Genomic DNA, 12998 nt, shown 5'->3' on the forward strand with positions numbered 1-12998 from the left:
ACTGCTCTTGGCAGTCAGAAAGTCCTCTGGAGCACTACACATCACCTTTTAGGGCTGACAGATAGGTGAGGCAAGGTGAGGCAAGGTGAGACACACACACCACTTAAAGAAGAAAGAACAGGGGGAGTTCATACAGCTGAATGAAAATGCTGTGCCTCCAGAACCAGTTGCCAGATGTCCTTTGCGTTCATCCTATCCTCCTAATTAGTTGACAGCGCTTAAATTAGCACACCAACGTGTATTTATGAGGAATAGGAACAACCAGAGGACAGTGCTCTTGAAATGAAACCACACATTGAAGCACATGCACTTGAGATTTGAACTATAGCATACATCTGTTGAGCTCCTCTGCTGACCTCCAGGATGCACCAGCCACTTTCTCAGCATCTCTGGCCCTTTCCTCTATGGGTAGCCATTCCCCACTGGGTCAACCTCAGAGCAGATGCTGAGCTTATATGTCCCAGAGGTTAAATATCCTAAAGGTCAGGTTTACTGCCACAGCTTCAAAGGAAGTTGTGGTTGGTTCATTCTGGGGTGATATGACAGTATGGTACTTGTGGGAGAAAGGGAAAAGTGTCTCAGCTCACAATTGTAAATATATTGGAGGAAAAAAGAGAATGCATATTTGCAAATACAGCTATGTACTTATGTGCCTGTTGTATGCAGGTTGACTAATGAATGACTTTATGAAGGAGTCAGTTTTCTATGGGAAACGTGTGTTTGCTGCCCCACATGAATACAGATGAAGATTCACAGGATGAGGAAACCTGGTTTAATTTGACTGCAGGTGTGTGTCTTCCTCGCGTGAACACTGAGCTAGAGGAGAGAGAAAAGAGACGATCCCCAGAGCGGTGTGACATCAAAACGCGCTCCCGCCGATGACCTAGAAATGGAGCGAGCGTATCCTATGTGCGCAAGCAACTGCGAGCTTGTGTGGCACATGGCTCAGGCAGCTGTTTACATTGTGGATTACGTGCCAAAAAAAAGACAATTATATCGAATTTCCTTAAAGAAGAGTTTTATTCGTTTTGATCTAATCAAAGGGGAAACACTCGAGTACATTAAATACATGCATGGTGTGTGTGTGTGTGGTCTCGTCGCGACCACTCACTGTCTCATAATGCGCGCTCAAGCACGACGATAAACCCGTGAAGGTGAAATACACCCCGCCACCATCACCGTGTGAGATAACATCTTAAAAGCAGCTGCCACGACCCTTTAACCGACCGACACTGTCAATATAACGCTTGTCATCATCATTTTCAAACGATTAAAAAGGCGCATGCCAAATAGGGGGCTCTCGTGACTCTGCGCGCGCGCTGGCTTCGCAACAATAATTTGATTGGGGTCGCTGTGCGTGCGGTAGGCGGAACCCGGGCACTCTTCACATCCCACTTTTGAGACGATTACGAGAACAATTTAGTGAGAAACGCATTACGTTAACGCAGTTTGGAGGGAAGGCGGACGGACGTAGTGGACAGAGGCAAGAAGACACGCCACGGTTCGAGGCAGAGCCGAGCACCGAGAGGAGGCAAGAGCTGTGTGGAGATATTTGGAGTTGGAGGAGGACACTGGTACTTCTCTGGTAAGGCACTGAAAGGCTGCTGTGCGTTTGAACGTTGACGTGTAGCACCTACGACGTAATACAACTTATCAACGAACATGTTTTCTTTTGCAGATATGGGGACCTAAATATTAAAATAAAAACGAAACGACGCTGCTTGTGCGTGTATGTGTAGCATCTGCCTGCTTGCTAAATCCGCTTGTGACATTTACTAAACGGGAGTAAAAGTAAGGTTGAGATAACGTTGTTTAGGATTTTTCATTCTGGCAAATAACCAGCCATAGAAAGAGGTAACATTACCCACCGTGCTGCACTTGCTCTTCATTTGTCTGTTGAGATTCAGTGCTACCATTTGGACGACACAGACCCCTTTTGTAAGGGCTTTCTTCCTTGGGGCTTATTTTACAATCTGCTAGGATGATTTGGTACACAACTGAATACATGTTTACTCTGCTTAGAGTGCAACCTCTGATTAAAACAGTCATCTCAGTGATTCCCTCTCACTACCATGATCAAGTAGAGTAGCTTAGTGAGATCACACTAAGGGAGGTACATACTGGAAGCTCATCCACGACCCTGCTTCTTAGTAGGACTTTCATCTTTTTCAGAGGACCACTGTGTGCTCTGCAAACATTTTCACTGCATGTGTGGCATTTAGGACTATAGTGACATTGTTTCAGTAATGCACGTTTGAGGCATTTAGGGGAGTTGCTACAATGCTAAGCTCTTGCAAATGCATTGCATTGCACATTTTAAAGCTTCATTTTTTGGGCTGCCTGTTATATTTTTTACTCATGCCAGCGTAGCATCCACAGCACGTCACAGCTCAGCTACAGGTGCCATCTGATCCTCATGTTTGGTAATCTTGCCCTTGTCTGACGGACATACTCAGGCTTTTGGTGGGATGCCAAGTCTAACTAGGAAGGTGCCAAAGCAGCCTTCAAATCATATACAGATATATAAATATATATCTACAGTAGCTATATCTGATGTTATTGGCTGCTTTTAAGCACTCACGCATTACTTTGGTATGATTTAAGAACTGCATGTTGTAAAACAGATTTCTGATAAAGGCAGAATGCATGCATATAATGACATTTAGTACTTGTATTTATTTATCCAGCTAGGTGCAAAACATCCCATAGACTGGATAAAACTCTTAACAGCAGCATGTTTTCTGGAGTCACCTGCAACTGATTCACTCCTCCACGATGAGTCATCTCAAGGGCTTGTGGGCAGCAGGTGAGACTGTGACTGCTAGACTTGACAGTCTGGTGCTGGCGAGAGCTCATGTCTGGCCTGCTTGGCCTCTGCTATTACTATTGACTGTGTCCTCTCTCTGGCTTGTCGTGGGCCCGAGTGCTGCCTCTCTCCAAACCCCATCACAAAATGAAATCACATTGTGAACAGACTGATCCAGCCTCGGCATTGAGGCGTGCTGAGCTTTTGATCTGGTGTGTGATTACCGTCTGGATTTGTGTGTTTCAGACTGTATCAGTGTACATGTGTGTGATCATGCACATGCATGCGTATACACCGTTGAATATTAGAATTGAGATTGAGAATATATTTTGACACAAATATCATCGCCTCGCAGGTTGATAACAAAATGTATCGACCGACAAGAAAAGAGTGAGGAGCGCTATGCAACAATGGTCACAGCCCTCATTCACAACTACTATAGTGGTTATGGCCAGCAGAAAATAAGCAATCAGTAGCCTCCTTAGTATTTGTTCTTCTCTTTCAATCTCAGTATAGTGGATGTGAAATGTTCATGACTCATTCTGCGGCCTCTACTTTTCTTCAGTATTCGATGAGACATGGACAAAGATACTCACTAAGTTCCTATTTGATTTGATCAAAGCTCTGTGTCTATTTGAAATATCCTGCAGCAGTATTGGTTTACCGTTGCAGGAATGAAAAGAAAACACGAAGGGGTTGTTCAGTATTGGAGTGCCATGTAGTTCACTGTAAGAAGAAAGGAACGCCTCGCTGTGACTTTGTTGTTGTATTAATCTATGAAAGGCCACGAGCTTCTGTCTGGACTTGAGGTTTACCAGGGATTTGATAGAAGCAAACAGAAGTATTTTCTTAACTCTATCCTCCCACTTGTTACAAAAAGCCAATGTTGTATGTGCACAGATTACATTTTTATTTAGTCAGTTTCACAGATGATCTGCTTTGTGTTTTAGAGAAACTGAAAGGGATGGGATACAAAGTCTAGGCCCTAAGGTCACACCACGTAGAGCTCATTGAACAAATAGGCTAGCATTTATCCTAAGTAGAGAGAAAGTTATTATACCCTCCACCCTATGCTGCCCAGTAATCAGCAGTAGATTGTGCAGAGTCACACATCCATGTCTTATGTGAACAACTGCCTAATGTAATTGAAACTTCATACTGGCTGAAAAATGAGCTTGCACTGTTTTATCAAAGTGGGACTGCGTGCATGGTAATACCATATTAATCCCAATATTGCAATGGATCCTCAAAGTGTCCGTGTCTATGAGCTGTGAGACGTTCAATTGAAAATAAATTGTTTTTCTTGATTGATTGATTATGCCCGACTAACAGTGGAGAAAAGCAAAACATTTTATTGTCCACACCGAGGTTGGGAACCACTGCCATAGGGCATTTCTTTCATTTGTCCTCCTCCTGAGGAAGTCAGAGTAAAGGGTCGGTTGGTGTGAGTGTGTCCTGGTTCTTGTTGGGCTTGATTAAATTGGCAAAGACACTTCAGAAGGACAGAAAGTGTTAAGTCTTAGCATTTGGTCATCTTACACTCCCCAAAGTCTCAATACAATCTTCTGAGTCTCAGCTAGAGCTGAATTTCTGCTCATTATCCATCGTTGGCTTATTGTACTCGGCACAATTCTTAGTTCTATGAGGGATTTGATACTTAAGCTTTACATTGATCTGCTTAGAGTGGGTGCCCGCTGTGCTCAGGAGTTCTATGATTGGGATTTGGACGTCCATGGTGCTGCAGCATGTGACAGAGTCAGCAGTGCAACATCCACCACGGTGGTCAAACACTGTGTGAGTTGTACTTCCAGCTCAATGAATGCATTCGCACCCACGATGTACTCCCTTTCTTTTGCTCTCCTCCCATGTGATGAGGAGGAAACAGGAGGGAGACGAGTGGCAGATGCCAGGAGAGGATGGTATTTTGTTTTAGGGCGCATGATTGAGAGAGGACAGAGCTGGCATTGAACAGTGTGGTGTTGACCCAGGACCGTCTGGATGGAAGGCTGGTTAGCTGATTGAATCCGGCCCTATTGTTCAAACTAATGTACAACTGGCATACGGTTTCCTCACCACAGCTGACTATCTGAAGGAGAAAAAAGTCATATGCTTTTATATCAATTAAGCCGATTAATCGATTTGGGGTTAATTGAACATAATAAGACATTTGATGATGCGATGGGCATTTTCCAATGTTTTCTGATGTTTTGGAGACCAATTGATGAATCAAGAAAATGAATTGTTACAGATAAATTGATAATGAAAGAAATCGTTAGTTGCAACCCTATAACAGGGACTTCTCAAAGCTAGATCTTACATATTTGTCCAAAATCCAGAGTTAGGAACATTGTGAGGTCTTTTAAACTAGTATAACTTGCATTGTTGGTGTTATTAAACAGCATGGATGATGGATTTTAATGGATTTGCATTATTAACCTGACATTGAGACCAAACATGAGCGGGGGGGCTTTTGCTTCATCGTGTGACCCAACTAACTAGTGAAAACCAGTTTTCTCTTTTACACAACGTTTAAAGGAATACTTTGATGTGTGGGTTCAGTATGTTCCAAACACTCATAGGTTCTCCACAGCAAAGCTAAATTGATACCAAAAGCACGGGTTAAGAACTGTCCAACGCATTATTAAAACCTGGAAGGATAGCGGTGAACCATCATCTTCGAGGAAGAAATGTGGTCGGAAATAACTCTTGAATGATGGTGATCGGAGATCACTTAAACGTTTGGTGGAATCATATCGTAAGAAATCAACAGTAGAACTCACGGCTATGTTTAATAGTGAAAGTAAGAATATTTCCACACGCACAATGGGAAGGGAACTCAAGGGATTGGGACTAAACAGCTGTGTAGCCATAAGAAGACCACTGATCAGTGAGGCTAATCGACAAAAAAAGGGTTCAATTTGCTCGGGAGCATAAAGATTGGACTCTGGAGCAATGGAAGAAGGTCATGTGGTCTGATGAGTCCAGATGTACCCTGTTCCAGAGTGACGGGCGCATCAGGGTAAGAAGAGAGGCGGATGAAGTGATGCACCCACCAGGCTGTGTATATATCGGCTGATGTTAGCTCTTTGCAGACATTGGTATCGTGTATATTTAACTGATAAATGTCAAGTAATTGAAGTACAGAAATGCCAAAAATATGTTTTAAACAGTCACCATTTTAGTTTGTCTAGCTGAGAGTAGTGAGAAATATATTTATCTGTCTTTGTTTTATATGTCTTGGTCACAAAGAAAATAAAAAACACATTTACGGTAACCTTATTAAAACTGTTTAAGTATAAGTTGTGTAAAGCAAATGAATACCAGTCTATGTATTATTACCACATTTTTAAAACTCTCAAATGTCCCTATCAGTATTGGCCTTAATATCTGCCACTAGGTGGTTCGGTTTGTTCTTTCTCAGCCAAGATATTTGTGTTTACCAATGACCCTCTGGTCCCCATCTCCATTAGTTTCAAACTGAATGTGCTATATTCATCCAGAAAATCCAGCTGAACTTGCGGTGTGTCAGCAGCATTGTGTGATGAGTTGTTTGTCAGATATTTTTCATACATCTTGTTTTGAATAGTGTGCAAATCGTGTTTTGCTCTCACCGTGACTTGCAAGCTTCTTAATCTAGCAGCGAGTTTACTGGCATTCGCTCTCAGTGCTGTGTTTAACAGCAGTCTGGGAACAGGCCACATTTCAGTTGGCATTGCCATGCCAGCATTGTGTTACTATCCAGGCCAGTTGTTATCACCCTCACTGTATTCCCTCAGATAAAATGAATGGCGCACATGTGGCATGGGTAAATACATGTTTCTTTTTAAAAAGATCCATCCCATAAATGCCTCCTGTCTGTCTAATAACTAGTAACTTTAAGTTTACACCTTCCTGACTCTGACTGTTCACTCTACCACCATGATGTCGCATTGTGGGATAATCACACAATCTGGCGTCTTGTAATAAAACACTTTGTAGTGTATGTAAAATATGTTATAAAAGGTGTAGTTTTGAATATTGAGCATCATAGCACAGTGCTATTGTGTTCTGCACAGAGGTGATGATGGCAGCTTGTGAGCCAGGGAGACAAAAGGCTGAGATCACATTCAAATCAAGTGCATAATTTGTCCTACATTCACAGTATGTTGTTGAAACAGATGTGCGACTTTACAGAATCTTATCTCTTCAACTCAAGAGCAGCATGGCATACGGCATCCCCGCTGTAAACAGTATGTGTATCCACATCGCTGATACGTTAAATGATTTTCCCTATTTAGCATTTCTCAATTTTGATTGGCTGTTTCTCTTTCTGTTTGGACACACTACTCTGCTTTTTGGTTTTCTCTTAGATCCGACCACAAAACCCAACTTAAATCAACAAGTGACATAAATTGACTTTGCTTTCAGCGCCTAATTATAGCTGCATTCTGCACCTGCAGAAATGTGTGTGTTATACTACGCGTCAAACATGCACGGCAGCCTGGAGCTGCCTTCATGTCAGGCAAATGCAGATGCGTTTAATGGAGAATTGTGCAAATAGTCTGCTTGATTACAGATTCTGCTGGATTTGATAACCTTCACGCAATTTGCAACAACCAGTTTTAAATATAAATATCTCCAAAAGAACTGCACTGACTTAAATACTACATAAACAAATCAATACGTGTATAAATAAAGAAAAATGGCAGTAATAATAAATGAAGATTATGTTTTACTATTTAATAGCTAAAAACAATTAATAGAAGATGGCAAGTTTTGTTTTTGTGGGACTTTAACTTGGCTAATGCACTATAGCAATGCAACTCTTTTGATAAGACAGTATGCACATTGCACATTATGCACATTGAGACATTGGATTACAATCCAAGCGCAAATTTAAGCAAGGCTCAGCTCCCCGCACTTTAATATATGTAAATCTTGCTCTTAACATCGTATTGACTACTTAAGCCCTGCATCTTACCTCTCCCCTTTTGTTTTATCTCATAGAACTCATATCCTCATCCCCAGCTGTTTGCCCGTCACCTGTCCTGCCTGCACTGTTTTAAAGAAGTCTCTGGACTCCTATGTGCACATTACATTGTTGCTCTACTGTCCCATTCTTGTCTGTGGGGTGTCCGGTGTCCGAGTTGAGCCAAAGTGACGGAAAATGTTGTGTGATTCTATAAATAAATCACATTTTCAGTGAGTCACCAGGCTGGTGCTCCCACACAGGCGTGTCAGGACACACTAAAGACGATCCACACTGCCTCATGCCTCACTCTTTCCTGGGTCCAGCCCCACGTTGTACTGCAGACACCTGTCATCTTCAAGCTGACGCAAAGCATTCAGGCCAGGAGACAAAACAGTAGACCTCTTTGAGTCACACAGAGGAAATACACAAAATTCAGTGACCAAACAAGTAACTACCCAAAATCAACAAATGCAGTCTTAAAGAGGAGGTAATGAGGAAAATGGTCTTGGAGTTTTGTAAGTGTCCCGAACTCAATAGGTCACAACAAAACCATTTTGTTGTGTAAAACTAAAGGTTTGCGTTTGGTTATTTCCAAATGTACAGCACATTCCTGTCTTTCTCTCTTATGTGCTAATCCTCTGCGTCCGCCGTGAAAGTTGATACACAATGCACTTTGGGAAGTGGGAAAGATACAGGGTGTAGCTAATACAAGGCACTGTATCTTTCCCTCCTCGCATTAGCCTGGCAAGTGGATGAAATATAGTAAAATATACGTAGCTTTGGGTATTGGATCAGGTTCAGGGTACAACACTGAGACCTGAACACGGCTCTTACCCATGTCTTTGAGGCCTTTGCAGAACTCGTAATTTATGATGTAATTTAATAGCTACTGAAGCTGGTTCTGTTCCCTGTTTCACCAACTTTTTGATGAAATTGCTCCATCTGATTAAACCGAACATCAGTGTGATTTTTCAACTTGAGTAATTAAGTGCGGGTGGAACAACGCTGTCAGCTAATCATAGTTAAATAAGACAGAAAGACAGAAAGTTAGCGTGAACACTGAAGCTTTATTTTGATCCTGTCTATTAGTTAGATGTGAAGGGAAAGAGCTCTATAAATATCAGCCAATCAGAACTGTTGACACGGGTTGCAGTGGGGTTGTTGAAGGTCAAAGCAGCATAGACTGCAATGACAGCAGAGGCACACAAATAGCTAAGAAAAATCCCAGTAAAATAATTGCATTAGTTGAGAGGTGGAGCCTCAATGTGGTGACCAAACAGGTTGATAGTTGTTTTTCTGCTTTAACTTGTACCAACATTTTAAAAAAGAAAATAAAAAAGCCACAAACAGCCCTTTTCATTAAAGCAGGGTGTGGACACAGGAAACCAAATAAATGGTTGGCAAAAAATAGTGAGCAACCATTGATGGAACAAATGTCACCAACGTACTTTAAGGACATAAAGCTGTCATACCAATTCCACTAAATATTATATAATCCCCACCCACCAAGGACATGTTTTAGATTATGTGTGGTGATGTGTGTGCCTGAAGCCAGACAGTGTGGCATGCAATTAACCATTCCATACACTACTTACACACATCAGCATCACCCCGTTATAAGGAAATGCAGTTTACCAAATCATAAAAGGAGAATTGAGGGCAAATTATTGCAATTTGTATTCCCCTGCTTTGAACATTCAGAATAATCCTGATAAGAGGCTCTGTCTGAAACACTTGACTTGCTGGTAGATAATACCTTCCACATGATACTGGATATTTAAATGCACTGCCAAGCAGAGACCACATCCTGCATCCTTTTACAGTCTCTGATGTGTGTATCTCCCAGTAGCTTATAGGAACCCTGAAGATGAGGAGCATCTCAGAAACTGTCATACAAATCTCTTAGTCAGAAATTAATCTCCTATTCTCCATGCTGGCTAATCACAGTGGTATCCAGGGCCTGCAGCTGAGAGAGAGATGGCAGCACAACAGAGGATACAGAGGCCCATAAGGCAAGTAGTTTCTAATGAGAGACTCAAACACAGTTCCCATATAATTCTCCACAGTTTGTGGTGAATGTTCTGAAAAATGTACCTTTTCTACAGTCAAGTAAAACTCTCAAAGCTATTCAATAGAGATACTAGACTATTTACTTGGATTGTCTTTTTGCACTTTTCATGCCTTCCTTAGAAATTGAACAGTAGAGGGATGATAGGAAAATAGATGGGGAACGACGTGCAACAAGATCCTCGCCTGGTTCATGGTCATTTGTTGCATGGTTGGTGCATTAAATCCCTAGGCCAGCGGGGAGCTCCCACTTGTATCATTCTCATAGTATAAGTCCAGTAACCTCACTTCATTTACAAATGTGCCCACCTGAGCAGAGCTCTAATTAGCAAGAATGATTGAAAACACCTGTGTGGGTCTACAGAGCCTTATACTACGTCATCAATATTCCTCCTGAATCTTTTAGCCATACCTAAAGGCCCTGTCACACATATCCGTATGACAGAGACGTATGCCGAAAAAATTTGTCAGAGTCCAAATACGTCCAACATTTCATCGGATCGGAAAAATGAACATATACAGATACGCATGTCTAACCTATTGATAACTCATCACTTACTTATACAAAATACGTAGGTGAATATTTACCTACGTAAATACTTACCTACGTAAATATAGTGAATACCTACGTGACTACGTTAGAGGTACGTTAGATATAGGCTACGTCAGCTGACGGTGAACCCTACAGCCAGTTTATTGATAACGAGTGGATAACCTATTCCTACCCTATGTTAAGATGATGTCTGACGACGGAGTAACTTATTAAACGTGTTTCTACAGTACAGCTAGCGTTCAGCATGTTAGCCGTTCTCCAGCATCAGCATGACGTGAACCAGATGGCACTTTTCCAGCTCCGTTGGCCAGACGCTCTGATACGTTTTAAATAGGTAAGTGATACGCTATCAATGTTTGACATACGTATAATAATTGGTTATGTATTCGTTATGTATACGTCAGCTACAACACCGCTGTGGAAAAGTTGGACGTATTTGGACTCTGACACATTTTTAGCAAATTTTCATATACGCCGGCACTGTTTCTGCCATACGGAGCTGTGTGACAGGACCGTATGTCTGGCGTGTTCGGCGTATCGTCTGCGTCCTTCAAACGATCACAACTTACCCTTCATTTATATCAACCTATTGCCGGTATTTCTTATGCGCCGGCATACGTTTCTGTCATACGGATATGTGTGACAGGGCCTTAAGGTTTATATTTCTGCCAACAGTTTAGATAATTGCAACTGTCTGTTAAATTTCTATCTGTTTGGTATGACGAATGGCTTTAGATACTACACTACCCTTGAGCCTGAATCGTCTTTGCTGTCGAGAAGAAGAGTAATAATCGGCAAAAACGCTTTGCTGCTGCAGGTAGGAACAAAACATGGCTCTGCAGTGATTTTAGCTGCATATACAGTATATAATACATAGTTTGATGCCTATACTTTTGTGTCATAGGAACACAGAAGATCTTGCATATTGCAAACATCTCGGCTCAACAGCAAATGTAATTGGACTCAGCTACACATTTTGTTAATATTAATTGCTTGTTTTTCTGCCCGTTGCCGTTTGGAATGGTTCATTCATCCAACCACAGCATGCTGTTTTCCTGTAAATTACACTGCATATGTCTTTGTGTGTGTGTGTTTGTCTTCATGTGTATTTATATGCATGTTCACCCTTGTGTGAAGAACCAGAATACGGGCAGATGGTTGTTGGATGCATTTGCTGGGAGTTTACTGCTTAGTTCAGGCAGCTGCAGTGCTCATTTGGCACATGCAGGACACACAGCTTCAAGTGTGACATGACGTTGGAGTTACAGTGAGGGTATTCACTCCTCTGCAGCTATTTTTATACAGGAGCAAGAGTGTATGGAGTGACCTGAGTGGTTTGATCCTGATTTCCTACTTGAGCGAGATGGGGCCCTAATCTGATGTACTCTGTCACAGGTCCAAAGTTTCAGCTCACTGTATACAATTAAATGTTCTCTAATAGATCTATTAGCTGCATCATCCGTGACATTGTGGGCATGTGTAATCTCTTAATCTACAGAAAATATTTTCCTGTTCATAGACAGAAATGGAGGATGAGAAATTAGCTTTAGATGCTATAGTGCCATAAAAAGTGAGTTTTCATTTTCATTTCTAATTTTCAGAATTGCTGTGGTGAGATACTGTAGGTCAGCTGTGTTTCAAATGACCTGCATAGAGGTGATGATGCTGTAGATGACTTTAAGGGAATTACATACGCAGCAAAGGTTATTCAGGCGTCTTGGTGGCATTTAAAACACTTTAGCTCATAAAAAAGAGTGAAAAACAGTCAATGATTGTCCACATGCACTTTAAGCAGATTAAGAGTCTCTGAAAAATACAGTGGAGACTTAATTAAGAAAGCTTATGCGGCCAGAGTACTATAAGAATGTCATCAAGTAGTGTCAGAGGCAGTATTACACTTTGAGATTACTCATTGCATAAACTGTACACACACACACACACACACACACACTTAAAGACACACTTAGTTATTCACAGAATGAACTACAACTGCGCACATGCGTAGCAATAAGTGGGGATGAATCAGCATGCACTGTGTTATTTGGTTCAGGTATCACTTAAGGAATAGCAATCAGTGGAACTTCCTGGCTTCATTTGCCTCCTTGTGCTATGACGTCTCTCAGAAGAGTTGCTTACGTCGGAGCCTGCGAACTGAGGCGCATGCACTCGCTGCGTTTTGGCACACTGAGGTGATGTTTTGGATGAAGGCTTGAATAAACATAGCCTCTGCTGTTGATGTGAAAAGACTCATTTACTCCCACCAAGAGCATCACAATGTGGCATTAACTCTTGCTCATTCGGATGTTTGGATAGAATTGGGGAAACATTGGATTCCTAATGATAATCTATATTTCATCCGGTCCTTCTTTTGTTATTCTTCTTTTCTTTTCTCCTCTACAGCTATTGTTTTATTGTTTTGTTATAAAGCTTTGTTAAACTTCTCTTCTGCTTTTAAGGAATGTGGTTTATTGGAATTATTTAATCTGTAACTGAGGGCATTTCAGTTTTGCTGAGTATTTCTTCATGGACACACAAGTCTTCCTCTGTTTCACACCACAATGGTGCTTTGGTAACTGGTGTTCAAGCCTGTAGGGCTGAACTCAATTGTCTTTGTGCTCGTT

General features: G+C 41.6%; 1 protein-coding gene across 2 annotated transcripts in view; it reads left to right on the forward strand.

The window, feature by feature from the left end:
• Positions 1–1350: 1350 nt before the first annotated feature.
• LOC115008240 (sodium-coupled neutral amino acid transporter 3-like) overlaps positions 1351–12998 on the forward strand; it is a 31823-nt gene continuing 20175 nt past the window's right edge. The window contains exon 1 of one of the 2 annotated variants that reach the window (XM_029431698.1): positions 1351–1585. The gene's annotated coding sequence lies outside the window, so the exon portion shown is untranslated. The remainder of the gene's footprint in view (positions 1586–12998) is intronic. The other variant, XM_029431699.1, reaches the window with a different exon arrangement.

The sequence above is a fragment of the Cottoperca gobio genome, chromosome 5 (genome assembly GCF_900634415.1).
Source record: "Cottoperca gobio chromosome 5, fCotGob3.1, whole genome shotgun sequence".
Taxonomy (NCBI): domain Eukaryota; kingdom Metazoa; phylum Chordata; class Actinopteri; order Perciformes; family Bovichtidae; genus Cottoperca; species Cottoperca gobio.